Genomic DNA, 16881 nt, shown 5'->3' with positions numbered 1-16881 from the left:
GGAAGGGGGCGAAGGTTCTGGGAGCGTTGAAGAATGTGTGGAAGGCGAGAACATTATCTCGGAAAGCAAAAATGGGTATGTTTGAAGGAATAGTGGTTCCAACAATGTTATATGGTTGCGAGGCGTGGGCTATGGATAGAGTTGTGCGCAGGAGGGTGGATGTGCTGGAAATGAGATGTTTGAGGAAAATATGTGGTGTGAGGTGGTTTGATGGAGTAAGTAATGGAAGGGTAAGAGAGATGCGTGGTAACAAAAAGAGTGTGGTTGAGAGAGCAGAAGAGGGTGTATTGAAATGGTTTAGTCATATGGAGAGAATGAGCGAGGAAAGATTGACTAAGTGGATATATGTGTCAGAGGTGGAGGGAACGAGGAGAAGTGGGAGACCAAACTGGAGGTGGAAGGATGGAGTGAAAAAGATTTTGAGCGATCGGGGCCTGAACATGCAGGAAGGTGAAAGGCGTGCAAGGAATAGAGTGAATTGGAACGATGTGGTATACCGGGGTCGACGTGCTGTCAATGGATTGAACCAGGGCATGTGAAGCGTCTGGGGTAAACCGTGGAAAGTTTAGTGGGGCCAGGATGCGGAAAGGGAGCTGTGGTTTCGATGCATTATACATGCCAGCTAGAGACTGAGTGTCAACGATTGTGGCCTTTGTCTTTTCCAATCACTACGTTGAAATGTATAGGTATGTATATGTGAGTGTGTGAACGTGTATGTATATACATGTGTATGTGGGTGGGTTGGGCCATTCTTTCGTCTATTTCCTTGCGCTACCTCGCTAACGCGGGATACAGCGACAAAGTATTATAAATATGAACAAATAAATTTATATATATATATATATATATATATATATATATATATATATATATATATATATATATATATATATGTCTGATGACAGAGTGGCAGATATAGGGTGTTTGGGTCGAGGTGGTGTGCAAAGTGAGAGGGTTAGGGAAAATGATTTGGTAAACAGAGAAGAGGTAGTAAAAGCTTTGCGGAAGATGAAAGCCGGCAAGGCAGCAGGTTTGGATGGTATTGCAGTGGAATTTATTAAAAAAGGGGGTGACTGTATTGTTGACTGGTTGGTAAGGTTATTTAATGTATGTATGACTCATGGTGAGGTGCCTGAGGATTGGCGGAATGCGTGCATAGTGCCATTGTACAAAGGCAAAGGGGATAAGAGTGAGTGCTCAAATTACAGAGGTATAAGTTTGTTGAGTATTCCTGGTAAATTATATGGGAGGGTATTGATTGAGAGGGTGAAGGCAGGTACAGAGCATCAGATTGGGGAAGAGCAGTGTGGTTTCAGAAGTGGTAGAGGATATGTGGATCAGGTGTTTGCTTTGAAGAATGTATGTGAGAAATACTTAGAAAAGCAAATGGATTTGTATGTAGCATTTATGGATCTGGAGAAGGCATATGATAGAGTTGATAGAGATGCTCTGTGGAAGGTATTAAGAATATATGGTGTGGGAGGCAAGTTGTTAGAAGCAGTGAAAAGTTTTTATCGAGGATGTAAGGCATGTGTACGTGTAGGAAGAGAGGAAAGTGATTGGTTCTCAGTGAAGGTAGGTTTGCGGCAGGGGTGTGTGATGTCTCCATGGTTGTTTAATTTGTTTATGGATGGGGTTGTTAGGGAGGTAAATGAAAGAGTCTTGGAAAGAGGGGCAAGTATGAAGTCTGTTGGGGATGAGAGAGCTTGGGAAGTGAGTCAGTTGTTGTTCGCTGATGATACAGCGCTGGTGGCGGATTCATGTGAGAAACTGCAGAAGCTGGTGACGGAGTTTGGTAAAGTGTGTGGAAGAAGAAAGTTAAGAGTAAATGTGAATAAGAGCAAGGTTATTAGGTACAGTAGGGTTGAGGGTCAAGTCAATTGGGAGGTGAGTTTGAATGGAGAAAAACTGGAGGAAGTGAAGTGTTTTAGATATCTGGGAGTGGATCTGTCAGCGGATGGAACCATGAAAGCGGAAGTGGATCATAGGGTGGGGGAGGGGGCGAAAATTTTGGGAGCCTTGAAAAATGTGTGGAAGTCGAGAACATTATCTCGGAAAGCAAAAATGGGTATGTTTGAAGGAATAGTGGTTCCAACAATGTTGTATGGTTGCGAGGCGTGGGCTATGGATAGAGTTGTGCGCAGGAGGATGGATGTGCTGGAAATGAGATGTTTGAGGACAATGTGTGGTGTGAGGTGGTTTGATCGAGTAAGTAACGTAAGGGTAAGAGAGATGTGTGGAAATAGAAAGAGCGTGGTTGAGAGAGCAAAAGAGGGTGTTTTGAAATGGTTTGGGCACATGGAGAGAATGAGTGAGGAAAGATGGACCAAGAGGATATATGTGTCGGAGGTGGAGGGAACGAGGAGAAGAGGGAGACCAAATTGGAGGTGGAAAGATGGAGTGAAAAGGATTTTGTGTGATCGGGGCCTGAACATGCAGGAGGGTGAAAGGAGGGCAAGGAATAGAGTGAATTGGAGCGATGTGGTATACAGGGGTTGACGTGCTGTCAGTGGATTGAATCAAGGCATGTGAAGCGTCCGGGGTAAACCATGGAAAGCTGTGTAGGTATGTATATTTGCGTGTGTGGACGTGTGTATGTACATGTGTATGGGGGGGGTTGGGCCATTTCTTTCGTCTGTTTCCTTGCGCTACCTCGCAACCGCGGGAGACAGCGACGAGGTATAAAAAAAAAAATATACATATATATATATATATATATATATATATATATATATATATATATATATATATATATATAGGACAGACTGGTAAAACTGTAACGGAGAGGTGTTATTGGCATCGTCATGCAGTACGCAGGGATGACCACAAAAATGCGATCGCTAAACATTGTCATGAAAATGATCACCCTGGCCATAGATCTTGAAAATCCTGTTATTCTATACCCCTCTGCTGATTATGCCACACGCAACGTCATTGAATCTGTCTTAATTGCTAATACTAAGAACTTTAATTTGCCCCCAGGCAATTCTAAAGCCCATCCCACCATTAATCAGTTCATTAAGATTGAATTGACAAAACACGAAAACATAAATTAAGTTGTTCAAGACACACCCAGCTACCCAGGTCAACCCCCGCCACGTGACCCCCCTTAATCACTCTCCCTTACAACGGTTACTGCCAGACAAAGCGGACAGTGGTTGGTCTGTACAGATTGGTGCTGGACGGCGGGACTCAAGTGTGATGTTGGGATTGAAATAACTTTGTTAAGTACTGGCACCACCTGATGATGAGGTGGATTGTCTCCACGAAACATGTCGTGCCACATGTATAGAAAAATTACATGTTGAATATGCTTGTATGAACTCCTACTGAAGTGCGATTTCACCTTCATACTTATCATCACGGACAAGTATGATCATATATATATATATATATATATATATATATATATATATATAGAGCAGTGCGGTTTCAGAAGTGGTAGAGGATGTGTGGATCAGGTGTTTGCTTTGAAGAATGTATGTGAGAAATACTTAGAAAAGCAAATGGATTTGTATGTAGCATTTATGGATCTGGAGAAGGCATATGATAGAGTTGATAGGGATGCTCTGTGGAAGGTATTAAGAATATATGGTATGGGAGGCAAGTTGTTGGAAGCAGTGAAAAGTTTTTATCGAGGATGTAAGGCATGTGTACGTGTAGGAAGAGAGGAAAGTGATTGGTTCTCAGTGAATGTAGGTTTGCGGCAGGGGTGTGTGATGTCTCCATGGTTGTTTAATTTGTTTATGGATGGGGTTGTAAGGGAGGTAAATGCAAGAGTCCTGGAAAGAGGGGCAAGTATGAAGTCTGTTGGGGATGAGAGAGCTTGGGAAGTGAGTCAGTTGCTGTTCGCTGATGATACAGCGCTGGTGGCTGATTCATGTGAGAAACTGCAGAAGCTGGTGACTGAGTTTGGTAAAGTGTGTGGAAGAAGAAAGTTGAGAGTAAATGTGAATAAGAGCAAGGTTATTAGGTACAGTAGGGGTGAGGGTCAAGTCAATTGGGAGGTGAGTTTGAATGGAGAAAAACTGGAGGAAGTGAAGTGTTTTAGATATCTGGGAGTGGATCTGTCAGCGGATGGAACCATGGAAGCGGAAGTGGATCATAGGGTGGGGGAGGGGGCGAAAATTTTGGGAGCCTTGAAAAATGTGTGGAAGTCGAGAACATTATCTCGGAAAGCAAAAATGGGTATGTTTGAGGGAATAGTGGTTCCAACAATGTTGTATGGTTGCGAGGCGTGGGCTATGGATAGAGTTGTGCGCAGGAGGATGGATGTGCTGGAAATGAGATGTTTGAGGACAATGTGTGGTGTGAGGTGGTTTGATCGAGTAAGTAACGTAAGGGTAAGAGAGATGTGTGGAAATAAAAAGAGCGTGGTTGAGAGAGCAGAAGAGGGTGTTTTGAAATGGTTTGGGCACATGGAGAGAATGAGTGAGGAGAGATTAACCAAGAGGATATATGTGTCGGAGGTGGAGGGAACGAGGAGAAGAGGGAGACCAAATTGGAGGTGGAAAGATGGAGTGAAAAAGATTTTGTGTGATCGGGGCCTGAACATGCAGGAGGGTGAAAGGAGGGCAAGAAATAGAGTGAATTGGAGTCATGTGGTATACAGGGGTTGACGTGCTGTCAGTGGATTGAAGCAAGGCATGTGAAGCGTCTGGGGTAAACCATGGAAAGCTGTGTAGGTATGTATATTTGCGTGTGTGGACGTGTGTATGTACATGTGTATGGGGGGGGGGGGCCATTTCTTTCGTCTGTTTCCTTGCGCTACCTCGCAAACGCGGGAGACAGCGACAAAGTATAAAAAAAAAAAAAAAAAAAAAAAAATATATATATATATACAGAGGAGACGTAGGTCAGTGTGGAGGTAATCTAGTAAACATGACAAGCCAGGTCATAACAGGTTGAATGGGCAGGATCCCATTACATAACTGATTGACAAGTTAGGTCAGAATAGTTCAACTGAGCAGACACCTTTTTCATAATGAACCTGACACCAGCGAATCACAGCGAAAGTAGCCATCGGATATATTCATGTCGTGATTATAAGTCTTACAAATCATACAAGATTGTATCATCTTTCTCTCAAGAGGCGATCTAACCCTAGCTATGTGGGAGGGAGTAGGCCAGTCAATGTGACGATCCTCCTTAGCTTTCTGGTAAAACAAGGCACAGTTTTCTTGACCATTCATGTGTTCAGGTTTTTACCTGTTTGACCTGTATCATACATCTCAGTCTCACATGTCATTCAGGCATGTCATGCTGGCTGCTTTTTCTGGTATAACTGTATATGAATATCATGATTTTCAGAACTGGCGCAACACCAGGAAAAAAATGTCATTCAAAGGAAAACTAAGGACTTATTTCTGTTACCTTCCCGTCTAATCTGTGGAACAGTAAAAGATTTCTGCCATGTTATGTCATGGGAGTGTATTCATAATGTGCATCAGGTATTGAAGTATTCTTCCTATATTTTCTACGTCACTGACCTCTCGGTCTATGTATTCTAGGTCGACAATTTTGTAAGCCTTAAGATGTAATAAACGACAGATCCTGACGCTACAACTTCATTTCTCCTGTGTCTTTATCTGCATCTAAGCCACGTGTACCCAGTTTATTGACCAAGACCCTAAGGAGGATGAACAGCTAGGTGGACTGTGGACCGAATGCTCCACCCAGGATTCGAACCCAAACATGTACGAAAAAGTACATACATACTCATGTAAAATTACACCGGCCTGGCGAAGCGTCGTAGTATCATGTGTTGAATGGTTGACCGCGGAAACATGTCTCTCACACATTGCAGTGTGAGGCAGACAGATGTACCAAGTTACTCTCGTGTTCAGATAACATTACGACTGACGACTTAATTCTCCAACATGAGACGACGGACGGAGGAATAAGATCATCAAACACATGAACAACATTTCTCTGCACAAGTTACAAGTGATTAAGTCATCGGCTCCTTATCAAAAGATGTCAATTAATTATGAAATGAAATCCCAGCAATATTACAGGAGACGTTGCCTTCCTGATTAATGTTCTGATTAAAAGTATTTTCCCCAGACATGTACACAGGCGAGGCTGGTTCCAACCTCCAGTCAGCAATCACCACACAATAGGATCAATGCAGCCGTCAATACATACCAATATCTGCTAAAGACCTAATTACCTACTGCCTTAATGACTATTGATTACCGACCTTCACCACAAACCTGCAGAGACATCGCGGTTTTTAATTCTTAAAATAAAACAGAAAATGGGGAATTCTTTCTTACATTTCGTCCCACAAGTAAAAGAAAAGAAAAAAAGAAAACCTCAGACATGGAAATCTTCCAAATGAGTTCAATTGTTAAGAAGAACAGTTCCAGGGTCGTGAATAATGTTCACAGCGACAAAGACCAAGTAGGATGAAAAATGCTCGTCATTCATTCTTGATGTATCCCACCTGAAGAACACGAAGACCTTCTGACTTATTGAAGGGCCAGCAGTCCCCCCTCTACCCTCTACTCTCTCTCTCTCTCTCTCTCTCTCTCTCTCTCTCTCTCTCTCTCTCTCTCTCTCTCTCAAAATCTCGTGGTTATTTCTTTAGATTCTGACCTACATAATCAGTGTCAGTGTTGCAAGTTAAGGTCCCTGATATAGTTAATCAGCGCCAGTGTTGCAAGTTAAGGTTCTGGCCTATATTCAGCGCTAGTGTTGCAGGTTAAGGTCCTGGCCTATACGCATTCAGCGCCAGCGTTGAAAGTTAAGGTGAGCTACGATATAATCAGGAAATGTATCGTAAGTTAAAGCTTTAATCTCCAATCAGCGCCATATTCGATGTCAAGCTTCATTTAATGTAATAGTGATTATAATCATAATGATAATTATAATCACTCCACGCTGATATGACCTGGACATGTGCAAAACATTACAATGGCTCAGTCGACCTCCACCTGTCTGTATTTAAGGAACCCAGGGGCCGTATGCAGAAAACTTCTTAGAATACTTAAGTATGCTTAACCCCAAAAAATTTTACTTAACTTTAAGAATTTTGCAAAGCATGTTTCTGAAAGCTGCCCTACGCTTAACTATTTGCTTAGCAGACGACAAATATTTTGACCCAAACTGCATTTCATACTTCTTAAATCTTATGCTTAACTTTTGCTAAGCATCGTGCTTAGTCCTTTTCTATGTGGCACTTAAGTCACTTGCTCAGCTAAGCATAAAAATAAGTAGAAATCTAAGATTTTTTACTGCATACTGCATACTGTGATTCATAAAGGGTAAGACTCCGGGGCCAGATATGTAGACCAGAGTTGTGATGTTTGATCACTTGGTGGATACCTGGTGGAGTCTTCGAGGGTCGTCACCCCCTTCGTCCAGGCTGCTGGGTGTGGTCGTTGGTCGACCCAGCTGTTGCAGCCGCCAGGCCCCGCACATCCTGGCTGGTCTGGTAGAATGTAGATCCAGTGCACGTTGTCTACCATGCATCCCAGGATGTGACTGATGATGGTAGATGGCAAGGTGGTGAAGAGTGTTGAGCCCCGTTTAAGTAGTTCTCTATTGTTTATATGGCATCTTCAGGTTTCAGAGGAAGCATTTTACAGTCTTCCATGTCATCTGTCGTGCCAGCAGGATATCATACCCGAACACAAGATGGGAACAATACCTTTCCAGGATTTTCCAGGTATAGATGATGATACACCTCCCCCGTCTGCCCTCCTGGGAATGTACAGCCTCGGTGATTTCAGTCATTTCCAGTGACTTAGTTCCTTTACCACCTCAACGTGGCCTGTGAAACATCTTTGGACTTTATCTAAATCCGCAATTTTGCCTGCCTTGTCAAGTGATATTAGAAACAGCAATGTTCATAAAAAGATTACTGACTCCAGTGATGGTGTCAATAGAATTTCTTATCTTGTCTTAAAGGTCTACAGGATATAACTGGTCACCTAAGTTACTGGTCCAGGATAACAACTGGTAGTGAAGATAACAGCTACTGATAATGATAACAGTTACTGATAATGATAACAGCTACTGATAATGATAACAGATACTGATAATGATAACAGCTACTGATAATGATAACAGCTACTGATAATGATAACAGCTACTGATAATGATAACAGCTACTGATAATGATAACAGATACTGATAATGATAACAGTTACTGATAATGATAACAGCTACTGATAATGATAACAGATACTGATAATGATAACAGATACTGATAATGATAACAGATACTGATAATGATAAGAGTTACTGATAATGATAACAGCTACTGATAATGATAACAGATACTGATAATGATAACAGATACTGATAATGATAACAGATACTGATAATGATAACAGATACTGATAATGATAATAGTTACTGATAATGATAACAGCTACTGATAATGATAACATGTCATGACATATATATATATATATATATATATATATATATATATATATATATATATATATATATATATATATATATATATAAATGTCTGTCGTCCATATGAAGTGTGTAGGGACATTTGATGAAGGCAGCGTCTGCACGGAGGATCTCTGGCCAATGACACCACTATAATGACTGAAGGGTCGAGGCCAGGTGTGTGGAGGCCAGGCCAGGTGGCTACACACCAGACGGTACAACACTGTCGTGTGGGCGCTGTGTTGTCAGTGTTGATGCCCCGGAGAGTGAGTGTACGTAGCGATAAGCACGGAGAACAGCTCATGCAACACATACCGATGATGATCAAACTGTCTGTAACGTTTTAATTTGAGGCTTAAACAATCGGTCAACAGGACCAAATTGTCTATAATTCTTGACGTCATTTTGGAATATTAATCCTCCTGCCCAGTATGCACATGGCGCCACGGTCTGCAAAGGAAGCCACCTTACCCTCCACCACGACACACGCACTACCAGTAACAACATGTCAACCATCACTGCACATTCTCTTGTAGGTCGGTCATCACATCACGAGTCAAAGTATTGGTCAACTTTATCATTTATCAAGTAAAGTTTAAACTAAGGTCGACGTACACGATGCAGGTCACACCTGCTGTGTTGGAGGAGGAGGAGGAGGAGGAGGAGGAGGAGGAGGAGGAGGAGGAGGAAGAGGAGGAGGAGGAGGAGGAGGAGGAGGAGGAGGAGGAGGAGGAGGCCTGAGGCGAGGGGAGCTAGGAGCCTCCCAGCCTCTGTTCCTTCTCCGTCACAAGTCCTCCCGTTGCTGGCGTTCCTTCTGATGATGCTACTGTTGCTCCTACTGTTGTTGTCACTGCCACTGTTGTTGTCACTGCTACTGTTGTTGTCACTGCTACTGTTGCTCCTGCAGTGAGAGCTGTGTCGTGCTGCCTCTCTCGCCCTGAAGGTCAGGAAAGTGTCGTCGTCACAACGACTGAGGGAAGACCTTTGCCTACCAGTGTCGGGTTACTCTCCAGCCAACACGACAGTCCTCCCACCACACGACCGCTGCCCACATCCCCTCATGTACATAATCATGTACTACAATATGTGCTGCACATAAGTACATACGTGTACAGAGGATGGGTGGGTGTATTACTTGTGGGGGGGGGGGGGGGAGGAAGGCAGGTTGCTGGGAGAGGGCGAGGGGAACAAGGGTGTTTGGTTGAGGTGGTGGGAGGTGGTTGAATGATAGAAAGTTGATAGGATGAATGGTTGAGGGAACGGATGTGTGGCGAGGTAGGCCTGGATGATGGACCATCATGATGGGCAACACCGTCCACTGCCTCCTCTCTCTCTCTCTCTCTCTCTCTCTCTCTCTCTCTCTCTCTCTCTCTCTCTCTCTCTCTCTCTCTCTCTCCCCTACAAACACCCACACACACACCCACCCACACACACACACACTGGACATCATGTACACACTGGTACTCACGACATGTAATAATCCATCAAAGAATTTTGCTGTTGATGATGAAGGAAACATTTGAACGTACCTGAAGCACGAACTCCTCTTTTGCTGTTGATGATGAAGGAAACATTTGAACGTAGCTGAAGCACGAACTCCTCTGTCATGATATTCATGGACTGATCATTACGGATTTGAATATAAAGAGACAGACGGAGAGAATTTTCATTCATCATTGTACAAGGTGGACAAAACTACTGAATCATATAGTATTCCATGACCTTCCTCAGTCCCTACTGATGTGGTAATGCAAGTGGACTACAGAGGCTGTATTGTACTGAGCACAGACGGAGGAGGGACATCACCATGTCCATCCGTAAAATCCTTCACCCAATAATCATAGCCTTCTGGCACGACAGGGAAGGAAGACCCTGCAACATATTAACTCTAAGATCAGCGTCAGTATGATGACGGCCTTGGTTGATGCGTTCACTCGCCCGTGTCGTCTCACCAGCATGAAATAGTACGTTAGGCCCAAGATCACTCAACACACCGCTTGCACGGCAGAAAAATTTGGATTAAGCCAGTGATATTTACGGTGTACCAGGCCAGCCAAGCTGTGGTGGCTACATTGAATGCGGCCCGCAACAGTTTAGTTGACCAACGACCCAACACAGCAGCTCACACCCAGCCCCAGCTGTAGAGTTAGTACACCTCAGACGTCTACGTCAGGTAAACATCAAGATGCTTGAAATATTCTTCGGTATGTTGCTGAAAGATGGTATAGTGCCACGGGATTGAAAGAGGCCAAAACTAATGTCGTGCTCATCTTTAAGAAAGAAGACATGGAAACTGTGCTGAACTATAGACTGATCTGTCTAATGAGTGTGGTCTGTAAGGTACTGTATAAGATAATCAGAAAGTAAATGCGTAACTACGTCCAGAGAAACTACCAACATGCGTAACAAACCCTTAACAAATATGAGGAAACGAGAAGGCTGGGTGAACTGTGTATGTCTGGACTGCCAGAAATAATTTGACATTATACCACATGGGAGGCTAACAAAGAGGCTAAATCTTAATGCAGGAATAAGGGAGAAACTCCTTCCACAGACAGACAATCATCTTATCGGAAGGGAACAAAAGTAGCGTCAGAGGAACCTTCTCGAAATGGCTTGAGGTCACCGATGGTGTACCGCAGGACGCATTCTTGGGACAACTGGTCATCTTGAATCCACGTAACTGACTTGCCAGATATTATGCACTTCATCCCTGAACAAGTTTGCGGATGATGCCAAGGTCATGAGGGATGTCAGGAGGAAGATTGCATCAACTTACAAGGGGACCTCGACAAACTCTTAAGTTCGTCTGATACGTGGTTGATGAAATGTAACCCGAGTAAATGTAATGAGACTGGGACGTAGTTACAGAAGTCCTCAGGGTGAACATCACCCAGCCGGAAATAAGCTGCAGGAATCTGTGTATGAGAGGAACGTGTGAGTTAGCATTGCCCCTCACCTCGGTCGTCTGAGCTCAGCTCGACCCTTGGAGAAACTGTCTGCAGGCAAATGACAGAATCACATTCATAAGAACCACATAAGACTGAGAGAGATGGTCCAAAGGAGGCCAAAAAAGATGGAACCAATATTAAGAGATAATAGTTTCACTGAGAAGCCATATACCTGCACATCATGGGGGGAGAAAAGAGCAAGGAGAGAACTGATCACAAAACTTCAGTTTTTTAAACTGGTTTTGATTATGTCAAGATGAAACATTCCCTCGAGAGATACAAAGATGAAGGAATCAGAAGCCATAAAATGATATTGATCAAGAAACATATTGAAGATGATGTAAATTAGCAGTGGCACACTGGTGATGAATGATGGAGTCAGAGTGGTGGATGAATGGAATCAGAGGTGGATTAGTAGAATCTGATGAGTGGACTAATGGAATCAGAGTGGTGGATTAATGGCATCAGAGTGGTGGATTAATGGCACAAACTGAATAATGAACTGTGAATCATTAGTGTAACAAGGTTGACTAAAGTTGTATGATAACAGAGAACGTTGAGAGGTGAAGACCCCAGTACAGTCTCCTCCACGTACTGAATTGTACGTCAGTTATTATAAACAGATGATTCCAGGCACACACGACCACTGAAACCCCCTGAACACCTCACACTTCAGCAAGAGGTTCTGTATAGAAATGTTGGACACATGACTCACAAAAGTTGATAGTTGGGTCGATCAGGAAGAGTGTGTGTGTAGAGTGCAAGGTAGAGTGTGTGTAGAGTGCAAGGTAGAGTGTGTGTGTGGAGTGCAAGGTAGAGTGTGTGTGGAGTGCAAGGTAGAGTGTGTGTGGAGTGCAAGGTAGAGTGTGTGTGTGGAGTGCAAGGTAGAGTGTGTGTGGAGTGCAAGGTAGAGTGTGTGTAGAGTGCAAGGTAGAGTGTGTGTGTGGAGTGCAAGGTAGAGTGTGTGTGGAGTGCAAGGTAGAGTGTGTGTGGAGTGCAAGGTAGAGTGTGTGTGGAGTGCAAGGTAGAGTGTGTGTGGAGTGCAAGGTAGAGTGTGTGTGGAGTGCAAGTATTAACAGAAACTTGGCAATCTTTGTTTTGTGTGTGTGTGTGTGTGTGTGTGTGTGAGAGAGAGAGAGAGAGAGAGAGAGAGAGAGAGAGAGAGAGAGAGAGGTCTGAGAACAGGGAAACATGACAACATGGCCACCATGTGCATAGTAAGGGACCTGAACAATGACCACATTATCATACGACAATGTTGCGTCACGCCGCCGATCAACCAATCACACCACGACTTATATATGACGTAACGTCACATGTAAGGACGAGACTTATCCACCAATCAGATAGCAGGATCTTCCACGGGCAGCCCTACGTGATGGTCATCCCACATGATCAACAGTATCACTGTTTTATTATGACCTTTTTTGTAGGCAATGAGATTAATCTAATAACTTTTTCAACCAAAAGAAATTCAATAACTCTCTTTGTTCGAATTTAAACGTCCAGTAGCGGCATTTTTTCATCTTTTTTTTTTTTAAACTTGCTAATGAATTTTGCACCTGGGGTAGGGGGTTAGGGGGGAATCTACAGCAAAGTCTCTTTCGCAATTAATTATCTGTGAAATAAACTAATTTGCGCTGCGTCACGCCCCCCCCCCCCCCCCCCCCCGTCCTGTTATCACAATAATTCATTTATTCTACATCTCTCCGGCCATCACGAACGTCACACTAGACGAATATATCGACCTTCCTCTACTACCAAACTGGCGACTGTGAACAACTTACATCACACTGACCTTCAACGTGTGTGACGAAGATGTGAGTGTGAGAGTGTGAGTGGTGTTAGTATGAGCGATCCAGAGATCACAGGAGGTCAACTGATGGATTGGGATCATAGGTGACGTGACTGAGATGAGTAATTGTTATTAATGTGAGACAAGCAGCAACACTAACAGTATGAGGGTCTAGTCCCTCTCATTTACTACATTGTTCTCCTCACACTAACCTCATTCTTTATTCTCTCTCATTTTCATCTTCACTCTCTTACCCTATCTCTCAGTTGTCCTCTTTCCTTCATCTCCCGTATCTTTCTCTTTATCTCCTGACGTTTCTCTTGTACTTCTCCTAATCACACACACTCATTCCTAGCAGATACCTACCTCCCGGGCACCTTCCTTTTCCCCTTCACAAATAATCTACCCTCTGTATCTCACCACTCGATACCCGCTTTTCATACGTTCATGTTCCACCCTCAGCATTCCACACAAGTGAGCACTACTTCCTAAACGCCCTCCACCCCTCGCCCACCCTCCCTCTTCCATTTACTCTCCCTGGGCTACCCTTCAATTTCTCTTGGTATCTCCGTACACTGACCCCTTCTCCAACCTCACTAGCTTTATCATCATTCCTTTTTAACACACATGTCATTTTCTTTTTCTCTTAAACCACTACAAACTTTTACTTTCGTCTCTACCAAGAAATGATTATACATTCAGCCTGCTGCCCCTCTCAGCACGTTCACATGCAACAACCTCTCCTACGCACGGCTAACAAATTGTACATAATCCAATTATAACCATTGACACTTGGACCCCACTCAAACACGTATACTAAATGTGCTGACAATTGTTTTTATTTTAAAGCCAGTATTCCTAATTCCCGTTCCTCGTCCAGAGCACATGAATGATCACATGGACCAGACTGACGGCAGCAAGCGACTGGTCCATCTATGTACCGGTTCATGTGTCTCGCTTGTCTCTGACTCTCGTCCCAGCTGCCTTAAAAAACGAGACTAACTAATGGTGGACAGACAGACAGACAGATAAAGAGACAGACGGAAAGACACACACAAGGACGAGAGAGAGAGAGAGAGAGAGAGAGAGAGAGAGAGAGAGAGAGAGAGAGAGAGAGAGAGAGAGAGAGAGAGAGAGGGGGGTAATGACGGATACGAATGGAATTCACAAGAAACATCAAGGCCAGATCACCAACAGGACAACAACAACATTGTTCAGGGGGCTGGTGCCTGTGCCAAGTAATTGCCTCGTTAGGCGAGTTAATGAGGGCAGACTCGCCCACATCATGTAAGCTGGCCAGACGGCACAAGAATCAGTAAGATCTGTCAAGTGAGGAGGCGGGCGACGTGGGACACACCAGGGTGTGTGTACAGCCCGGATCATGGACGAGAGAGAGAGAGAGAGAGAGAGAGAGAGAGAGAGAGAGAGAGAGAGAGAGAGAGAGAGAGAGAGAGAGAGAGAGAGAATGTGGTTGTATATGAATAAAAGAGAGAGTACTCATGGTACCTCGCTCTCTACATTCAGTCACCTGCCTGCTTACCATTATCTCGCAGTACGTGGCGACCGTGCAACACAGCAGTACGTGGCGACCGTGCAACATAGCAGTACGTGACGACCGTGCAACATAGCAGTACGTGGCGACCGTGCAACATAGCAGTACAAGGGGACCGTGCAACATAGCAGTACGTGGCGACCGTGCAACATAGCAGTACGTGGCGACCGTGCAACATAGCAGTAGGTGGCGACCGTGCAACATAGCAGTAGGTGGCGACCGTGCAACATAGCAGTACGTGGCGACCGTGCAACATAGCAGTACAAGGGGACCGTGCAACATAGCAGTACGTGGCGACCGTGCAACATAGCAGTAGAAGGGGACCACATGGCAGTATTCAGTTTTGCTTCCTCTGTACACACTGATCATTGACTGGTCTTGTATGTCTCGTTGTGATACTCGTCATCATCAGACTACATGGTGAGCTCAGTAAGATATATATTTTCAATCATTCAATTCCAGTTTGACCCTTATGATGACTCATAGATCTATGATATCATAGTTTATCTTCAAGTGTCTTTCCTAGTTGCAACCTTGCTACAAGATGCAACTTGTATTCAGTCGATCCCTCTATGTCTTACGTGTTCACATTTTTCTCCACTAACTTGGATCACATTCTCTTCTGGCCATCCATAAATCGTGTGTCTGCATCATGTCTACTTTTGATTGTATCTTCTTACTGACTCTGTGTGTGATCAATAATACATGTGATAATACGTTCTTTACTTTCACCTGTCTCACATTACCATAGAGCCCACAGATCCTACATATACACGGATGGTTAAGGCACTCCATTTCCTTAATATCTCCATACCTGCATAACTCTAGAGACAAAACATTTTCAGGTTCAGCTGGTCTCTACCTCATCCTCCACTCAGGTTCTGCTCATTCTCTACCTAACAAACCCAGAAACCTTACGAGCAGTCTCTCCTCAAAGACCAAAACAAAATTTGTCAAAATTACCAAACTCTCTCTTTCTTATTTCTTCTTTTACTTGTTCATCATTTATTACATCGTCTCCAGCGATATCTCAACAATGTTTCACTTTCTGATGCTGGTTCCTTCACTTATCATTAGATTATATCAAGAAAATCTTTATTTTGCTGTCGTTTTGAAATAAAGATGCCAAAATTCGCATGCCTTGATAGCTGCCTCTACAAAACGCACGCATGTTATAAACCTGAACTTCCCACCATGAAGTACTCCTAAGTTATAACACCTATAAAAAGAATAAGTTTTCCTAATGAATAAGCAATTTTATGCCACAACATGACTCAGAATACAATCAACTGGTCACCTAAAGAGGAGGAAGCTACGGTGTATGTCTGAAGGTCTGTCATGTATTGAGTTATGGTGAGGCCAATAATGTGTTCACAGACACATGGACAGATACAGGGGTAAGTACACAACGTCCCACACACATTCATGCACTGATGTGCAGATGATACACAAGAAACAAGTAATCAAAAGATCCACAAGTGTCAGACGATATATGAATGGGTGTGCCACACAGACTGGATACGGTACTAATCATGATACAAATTGTGATGATCAAAGAATATTGTTTACATGTCGAGCTGTATCAACTGGACCTCCCCACCACCTCAGTGATACTGTCATAAGAAGGTAGAGTCTTTGAGGTAGACGTACTTATAAACGGTCTTCTGGAAACTTGTAAACACAGTTTGGTAATAGGTCAACCCACAACCAGTTTACCAGCAGAACATGATGCTACTACATACAAGGAGTCTACATTTCAGTGTTGTACAACAACTGTTCTATATATACATGAGAACTACTGGGTTACGTTCATGGTCATGTCCAGGCAGGAATCAAAATTGCCAATGACCTATCAATTACCATTGTCATTACACTAACAACCAGGTAGCAGGAAAACATACAACTTCAATGCCCTTTAATGTAACAAATAATTTCATCTTTTTTTTTTCCTTTTGACCAAAGGTCATACCTGGATAATCTCTCTATAGCTGTATCATCCTTATCATCATTACCTTCCCATGTGTCACACTTATTCCAATCATCATTTGACATTTATGAAATGGTTTTCATCATTTATTACAGACAATATCGGTGTTCATATTGTTCCAATAAAACACATTTATCACATGTTTCCCTGTGCCACTACACTGAGCTCTGTACTGACCAGAAAC

At 43.4% G+C, this 16881-nt stretch overlaps 1 protein-coding gene across 2 annotated transcripts in view; it reads right to left on the bottom strand.

Annotated features, from left to right (window-relative positions):
• Positions 1-16881, bottom strand: part of LOC139761327 (uncharacterized) — a 441300-nt gene that overhangs the window by 238587 nt on the left and 185832 nt on the right. The window lies entirely within an intron of this gene.

Source organism: Panulirus ornatus, chromosome 40 (assembly GCF_036320965.1).
Source record: "Panulirus ornatus isolate Po-2019 chromosome 40, ASM3632096v1, whole genome shotgun sequence".
In the NCBI taxonomy this organism is placed as follows: Eukaryota; Metazoa; Arthropoda; class Malacostraca; order Decapoda; family Palinuridae; genus Panulirus; species Panulirus ornatus.
Note: the sequence above shows the minus strand (reverse complement) of the source record. Positions and strands in the feature narration are given on the sequence as shown.